This window comes from Carassius carassius, chromosome 9 (assembly GCF_963082965.1).
Source record: "Carassius carassius chromosome 9, fCarCar2.1, whole genome shotgun sequence".
NCBI classification, from domain to species: domain Eukaryota; kingdom Metazoa; phylum Chordata; class Actinopteri; order Cypriniformes; family Cyprinidae; genus Carassius; species Carassius carassius.
In genome coordinates, this window is record NC_081763.1 from 9,214,106 (window position 1) to 9,222,268 (window position 8,163).

Sequence of the window (8,163 nt, forward strand, 5' to 3'; positions counted from 1 at the left end):
CAATTTAGGAACCAAAGGTAATAACCCTCTTCACATGGCTTCTCTCTCATCAGCATTAATATTGACCATTAGAAAGGACATGGATCTGGTCCTGGACCAGCACCTGGGACATTCTGTAAAGATCTCTATTAACCCAGAGTCCTAGAAGAATGCAAAGAGTCCATCCATCAAGATCTTTTCCCCCAAACACATTTCTCACTCACTGTCAACCTTCTTAGCACAGCAAGCTGATTTTCTTTTTTTTTCTTTTGGTATGTTTTTGCATGAGAGTGAGGATTTGTTTCCAGGCTGTTTAACTGTAATTACATCTGAAAGGCAGCAGATTACATTGGAATTGAAAATGTGGTGCAGGGGCAATGATACATTTTACTTCACACATGTATCTGTAGACTCCATATATCTTATATGGCACTGCTGGTAACGCTAAACTCCAGTGCATGTTGGGTTATGGTGCATAGCAAAAGCATCCACTGGGTTTTCATGTATGGATAGATATGTATATGTGTGTGTGGGCTATTTGGAGTGTGGGATCATGATAAGACGGCCTTAAGCTGAGGTTGTGGCATCCACCACAGAATCTCCCCTCATCCAGATGTCACTACACTGCTTTAACAGCAGAGTATCTGCTTCCCTCTGCTCACGCACGACACTTGCTTTTTTCCAACTCGCACTGCCACCAACCCACTCACACAGAGTAATCCGCATATAAACATACCACTTTGTTTTGTAATCTGACTTGTGGATCGACACCCATTCGCCCCTTGGTCTCCCATGTGTTGAAAACGTAGTAACTTTCAGTGACCTTCCGCACAGGGAAGGGAAGCAGCTGTGTCATCACATCTGTAGTGTAAAAAATACTTGATTTTACAAAAATACTTCTATACGACTATACATAATGTGGTAGCTTGCCTAAAAGCAAAACTTCTGATTTACTCACACTCATGTCACTACAAACGAAGGGTGCATTTCCCAAAAGCACTGTTAGCCAACTATCGTCACAAGTTCCATTGAACTGTATTGGTAACGACAGAACTTATTTGCTTTAGGGAAATGCAACCCTGTGTGACTCTCTTTTGTGGAACAAAAAATACATTTTGTGTCCATGCAGTGAAACCCATTGAGATCCAGTGGTATTGACTTGTGTTGACATTGTCGCTAAAAATAAAATTAATACTAAAACTATTAAAAATAGTATATGATAATGGATAAAAAAAATCTGACTTTCATCATATAGATAAAGACAGGTAAAACATTCTCCAGAATATCTTAAAAATATATTCAGAAGAATCCAAGACAGTGGAACATCATGACAGTGAGTAAATGATGACAGAAATTTCTTAAACTATCACTTTAGTACTTAGTAGTTAAGCAGAATTAATTAATTACTTAAATAAATAAAAAAGTTAATAAAGGAGCATCGTTGAATTGCTTGAACTTCCTGAGTTTTGATATCTTAATCATCATCAAAGTCAAAATATACATGCCGGTGGTGGCCAGGGCATTACTGTGATGTTGCCAAGGTGTTCAAAATGGTTGGTAGGTGAGTGCTTACAAATATTAATGTTTTTAGGAGAATATAGTAATTTTGATCACTTTTAAAAGTAATAGCAGACCTGTTCTCAACCAGCTACATGATTCATGTCTGTCTTAGGGTCTGTCCAAGTATGAACAATAAACAACCACTTGTAAAATATAGAGTAAAAAAATACATTTACAAAGGCAACCATTTTTAAAAATGGCCTAAATATTTCATATTAGAAATGTAATATTCCCTTTAAGAGTCTTATGCTACAGTGCAGGGGGGCAGATTCATGCTTTGGTGTTCACTGTTGTTTTCCTTGCATCCTACAGTGTTTTCTTCTTTGCCAGAGGACATTATAGTGACCAAGGTGCACTTGGATTGCATTCTGAATACAAATACAAACACGTGTTTTGCTGACAGTAACACCTGAGCGCGCCAAAGGAGCTTCCCCACTACCGAAGCTTTGTGTGTTTGAGAGAGAGAGAGAGACACATGCGTTATCACATTTCCACCTGCAGTCAAAGGAGAAATGTTCGTTTCCTCAAAGAAATTAGACTGACTGACAGATTATGTGGCCATGGGAGCTTGTTGCTTAAAAAATTTACAATTTCCCCTACATGACCTTGGAGCAATCCTGCAATCTGTCCCACAGTGGCTGTGTCATGCTTGTCATGTAATATTGTTGGGTTGAACTCATCACTGCATCACTAACCTCTCTACTCTCATCTATCTATCTATCTAAGTCATTCACACATTTCATTAAACCGATCAGCTCTGGGCGACACGTAATGTCCCAACTTGCTGACGAGGCATTGTCCTGTAAGGTGTGATGCAGCACTGGATGTTGTTTCTGGGAGATAGATCTCATTAAGTGGTGTGAGCAGTGCCAGTCACTCATCTAAAATACTGGACAATAAGAGCAGTCTTAAAGGAACGGCTCACCTAAAAATAAAACATCATCATTTACTCAGCCTCATATCGTTCCAAGCCTGTATGGCTTTTTATCCACACTTTTTCTTGTGGAATGTTTTGGTTGGTTCCTCAAACAAAGCTATTGTATGAATTTGGAATATGTTGAACATAGTCGCGTAGACTCAAGAGCAGCGTGAACATTTTGTAAAACATCTCCTGTTGAGTTACACAAAAGAAAGTCTTAAGAGTTTAAAACTACATGAGAGTTATTAAATGAGGACAGACCTGCAATTTGGGGTCATTGAATTTACTGCACTGTCATTATGGCTTTCAGCATCGTCTTCATAAAACCACGTCTATTCATTAAACTGCCAGAAAGAACAGCATTGCTGCTCCGTAAATTTATTTACTCCATGTGTCTCTGTGCAAAGATTGAACATCGTTCTGTGGCGCTGGGTGATATCAGACAACATAATGAATGTAGTGTACACTGAACAAAATTATAAATGCAACACTTTTCTAATCTGTGTTAGTGATCACTTCTCCTTTGCTGAGATAATCTGATAAATCTGATAAAACTGCACATTTTAGAGTGGCCTTTTATTGTGGCCAGCTGTCTAATCAGCATCTTGATATGCCACAAATGTGAGGTTGGTTGGATTATCTCGGCAAAGGAGAAGTGCTCACTAACACAGATTTAGACAGATTTGTGAACAATACTTGAGAGAAATATGCCTTTTGTGTACATAGAAAAAGTCTTTGAGATCAGCTCGTGAAAAATGGGGGCAAAAACAATAGTGTTGGGTTTAGAATTTTGTTCAGTGTAATTCCTCACATCAACTGTTGATATGTTTTGTTTTTTCACCTGTGGTGTAGCACTACTGCCTTTGTGTGTGTGACTGGCATGTTTGTATTACATAAACACGTTTTTGTGCATATATAATGTGAGGAATATAATATATCGCGTGTGTTTGGTGTGGATATGTGGTGCATGTTTGGCTGTAGTATGGATTAAGACAGCATCTGTTTAGAAATGTCAGTTTGACCCATTTGCACTGGTCGACACCATGATGCACAGAAAACAAATCTTACATCTGAAATACAAATTTATGAAGAAAAAAAAGTGGTGCTTGTTCATGCAAACGTTGCCACCTTGATGCTAGTGTGTAAGCAGGGTTATTTTAGTAATGTTTTATTAATTCATTTATTAATGTAAGTCAATGCTAGGGTTTTGACATTTAATATGAAACTTAAAAAACGAAATGTTTGTCTTGACAAAGTATGCTTTTCTAGTTAAAAATATGAGTGACATGAAGTTCTTTGAATTTCAATTAATTTAGATTCTACTTCCTAACATTTAAATGTGAATTGTTTTAAAATGTTTGAAATGTGAATTGTACATTTAAACGTAAAATGTGAATTCTGCATCAGGTTTGCCACCTCAATACAAACTGAATTCAAATTGTTTACATATAAAACAAAAAACATTCTCACGTCAGTGTATTAAATGCATATCTCAGACATGCATACTGTATGTCTCATTAGACAGCTTGGTAAGAAAGGGTATAATCAATGATCAGATGAAGTCTTGTTTTGCGTACAGAATCTGATGTGATTACTGTTGCATTGCGAGTATTGAGTGTTGACAGATAAGGCGAAGGCGAGCTCTGCTGGTTGTGTTCTGTGTAAGCAGAGAACAGATGCATTGATCCCAGGGTTTGCTGGCTCCACATAGCACTGACTTGTTCACCACACAACAGGGTGGACACACACACACACACACACACACACACACTTACACACAAGAGCACACAGGCATTTGACAACCAGCACACACTCACCCTCTCCATGACTTGGCTCAACTTTCCCAATCTCTTCTTCTGATCATCATCACTCAAATTTGGGAAGAACAATTTTGTATATTTTTATTGAATTTTTTATCTGTGTCTATCTGTTACTATTGCTGATACTTAACCCTTATGAAGCCTACTGTATCATATTTGATACACAGATTTCCAAGGCCTCTGTATGATCAACATGGTCAAAACTTTGCTGAAAACCTTGTTATTCACAATCTACTAAATGCCTTCTATCATCTGATTGATGGCTTATACTTTTTTAGCAAATAAAATGCCTTTTAGTGTCATTCCTAAAAAAAAAAATTTTTAAAAATATTTTATCTAAAGGTTAAAAAAATTCTGACTATTATTTTAGATGGCAGGCTTTAAAGAATTAAAATAGCTGGACAACTGAACAAACACCAAACCTTAAAGAGAAAACTTCCACCAGTAAACAACCACTTAGTAACCACCTAGAACACCCCGGCAACCAGCTAACAGTGAAAAACCTCTCTGGCACTGTTGCTGCAAGAGCAAATTGAAACCCTCTACTTGTCTCATCGATGGAAAAAAATATTAACAATTGTATCTTTAGCTTGTTACTTGGAAAGTTATCTTCTAGGTTACAGGTCAACCTTGAGAAATCTAGTAACCTATAAGTGCTTCGTAATTGGTTGAAGGAAAAACTGAAAAATTAGACACGATTTCTCAACTGATCTACACAGGCTCATACTGAATGTGAGACAAAGCCTGCAATTAAGTCTTGAGTGAAGATAGAACACCTCATAGTTTTAACTGTCCTACACTCCTACAGCGTACACTGTGTCCTTCATAGTACACACTACACATGCAGTGCCAACCCTACACAGACCTTCGTTACATTTCTCAGCAAATAAGCTAACAGAGACATCTAAATCCTGTCTCCGTTTGTTTATAACTACAACATACAAAACTCATCATCGAATGAGCTTAAATATAAACATTATTCCTGTGAGGGGAGCATTTATTCTTATTATTAAAAGTAAAATCATATCAGGTCATATCTCAAAAAAAAAAAAAAAGGTATTACTCTGAAAGCACTGCTCTGAAGGAGTACAAGGATGCAAGGGCAATCAGGTCATCTACAAAATCTTTCAGTTTTTCACATAAATTAAATTTCTATCTATATTCCACACATATATTTGAAAACAACATTTGGTTTTTACTAATCATCTTCTGTTTTACTAATTATACATTTTCTCCCCAAAATCATATTGATATTATTAAAAAGAGAAGAGATATAATTATGATTGTGATTATGTTTCTCCATTTGCCCTGGAGTATATATTTAGCTGGGCTCTTTCTAATTTTGAAACTGTCACCCACCACTTTGATTTCTTAATAACTTTCCCTGAACATTTTGTACAAGATTACCTGTGATTGGACCTGATAGACTAGCATTTGTCTCTTTCTAGCCATCCCATATACCTCTTCCCATTATCCACCTTGTTGTTATGAAGCACCCTCTTCTCACTACGAAAGTGGCACATTATCACAGCTTCAGCGGGATGAATCCCAAATGCGTCACTGTGTGCTCCATAATAACTGCTCCCAACAGTAATTACTGAAAGCTGTCATTGCTTCAAATCCAAGATCTCTCAGTTCACCCCTCAACGGAATTCAATTTCTGCCGCTTTAACATTCCAGGACAACGACTTTAACGGGAAACGCACTCCATCTGCTGTGAGAAGTAATTGATCTTTGGTGTACCTGCAAGTCAGGAACCACAGAGTGACATACTACAGCAACAACACGCATTTACCTACAGGTTTGTTTTCTGGTGTCCATCACACATGAATGAAAACTTTACTATTTCAACAAGCATCCAACCTGTGGGGGCACCGAATGGAGATGAGAGTTTCGCAGCCCTGTCCGAACACAGTAAGGCACTTTCCAGATGATTCATAACCCAAAACACACCTAGCATTCATTTCACACTGCACAAATCCTAAATGGAATCGCCAGTTCACTAAAATCACAAATTAACAGGTGCGCATGTGCGCAAAAATCCTGTTTAAAGTGCATCTGCATGTATGTGTGCCAGCAACATCCCTGCCAGAAGTGAAGGTGATCAGTTACCTGCTTTGGCAAACCACATCCAGCCCGGACACCCGACAGCACATTTTCTCCTTCGTGACTCGTCCTGATTTTTTTTCTTCTTCTTTTTTTCCCTCGTCCCCCCTCCTTCTTTCTCTCTCTCTCGTGGCTCTTGTTTGATTCTATTTCAGTGTAGAAAGAACAGCCCACTGTGACAGTAGCATGGTCTCTAGCAGTTTGGCAGAAGGTCACATCATCTTCGTGAGGGGAGGAGGGACGGATGGAGGGAGGGGGGGTGGAAATAGGAGGTGGCGTGGAGAGATGGAGGAAGAGCGAATGCTAGAGAAGAAATGAGACGCAGGAGACGGCTGTCCACAAGTGTCCTGGTGCAGATGCACATACAGCTCCTCGTCCAGGATGGTCACAGGTTACGGGCCGCATGTGTCTCAGCTCTCATTGGACAGGTCAAAATCTCAGTGTCTTATCTGCGTCCAAATCAGACCAGGAATGGAATAGAATTTTGATTGTTCTGCTGTTCCATGTAAAAAAAAAAAAAAAAAAAACAGGAAATTGAGTTTTCGGTGCATTCCGAGTTCTTTTCAGTCCAAAGAACACATTTTGTTTACCTTGCTAACTTGTTTCCAACATGTTCTTCAAGTGTAGTCCTGACTCCAGTAAAAGACACTATGGATTACTCCAAAAACTGGCAGTTAGAAGGGCACACAGGTGGCACAGGCCGATAGGCTGTTGATTGCTAGCCAACAGATATTTTAGCTTCTTATTCCCTGGAGTTTGTAACTATTTTCTTGACTCCCGTAGTTGTAAAGCAAGATCCTGTTCAAAGGTACCTCATTTCTGTTTCCCCTGACCCCTGATGTTTGATGTGTGTTCGTCTGTTGCTGTGGAGTGCAGTTGCGGTTCTCAGATTACTGTTGTTGTAATCCCGGCTCCTTCTGCACTCCATATCAGACACAGGACTTGTGAGCTGTAATCATTATGTGGTAAGGATTTATTCTCTCTCTCTCTCTCTCTCTCTCTCTCTCTCTAACCCTCCTCCCTCCCTTCTCCCTTCCTTTAGAGTAGACCATCTTCTTAAATAACTCTTCTTAAACAGATGGCTTTCTGTGATTGGGAGTTATTTCCACTCCCATTCTTTGAAGTCCAGACATATTGATAGCAATTTCATAGTCTGCGAATGCAACTGCATACTTTTGGCATTGCCACCAATTTTACTTTATAATCTTGTTTACGACCGTATACTTGTGAGTACAGCATCTAGGTTGGGTTTTACTACCAATAGCTCAAATGCTTTTGCCTAATAGGAGTTTCTCTCAGTGCTAAAGCTCAGGGGGTGGATTTATCTCGTTGGACTCACCTTTTGTAATGGTCAAAAATGTGTTTTAAACAAACAGTTGAGAGGCAGAAGAGCTCGTGCATCTTTGAATTATGCAAGTGAACACACACACATAAGTATAAGCAAACATCATCCATCCATGCATTATCCTGGTCCTGGATGCCGATTGGTCAATTCAGCAATCCTGGCATCCAAATGTGCAAAATTTAAATTCGCTGAGTTGTTGAACTGAATTACTGAAGCTGTAATACCCTAGAAAGTATATCTTTATAACTTATTTACACTTAAAGATTGCATATTTTTTCTTTAAATAGAGAATTCACTTAAAAATGTAAATTAAACATTTTAAATGTCCTCATTTACTCACCCACATGTCATTCAAAACCTGTATGACTTATTTTCTTCTGTGGAACACAAAAGGAGTTATTCTGAACAATGTTTCTGCTGCTTTTGTCCATATT

The 8,163-nt window shown here is 38.6% G+C and overlaps 1 protein-coding gene across 1 annotated transcript in view; it reads right to left on the bottom strand.

Annotated features, from left to right (window-relative positions):
* Positions 1-7,312, bottom strand: part of LOC132148870 (glutamate receptor ionotropic, NMDA 2C-like) — a 75,621-nt gene extending 68,309 nt beyond the window's left edge. The window contains exon 1 of the mRNA XM_059557622.1: positions 6,391-7,312. The gene's annotated coding sequence lies outside the window, so the exon portion shown is untranslated. The remainder of the gene's footprint in view (positions 1-6,390) is intronic.
* Between the last annotated feature and the right edge of the window lie 851 nt (positions 7,313-8,163).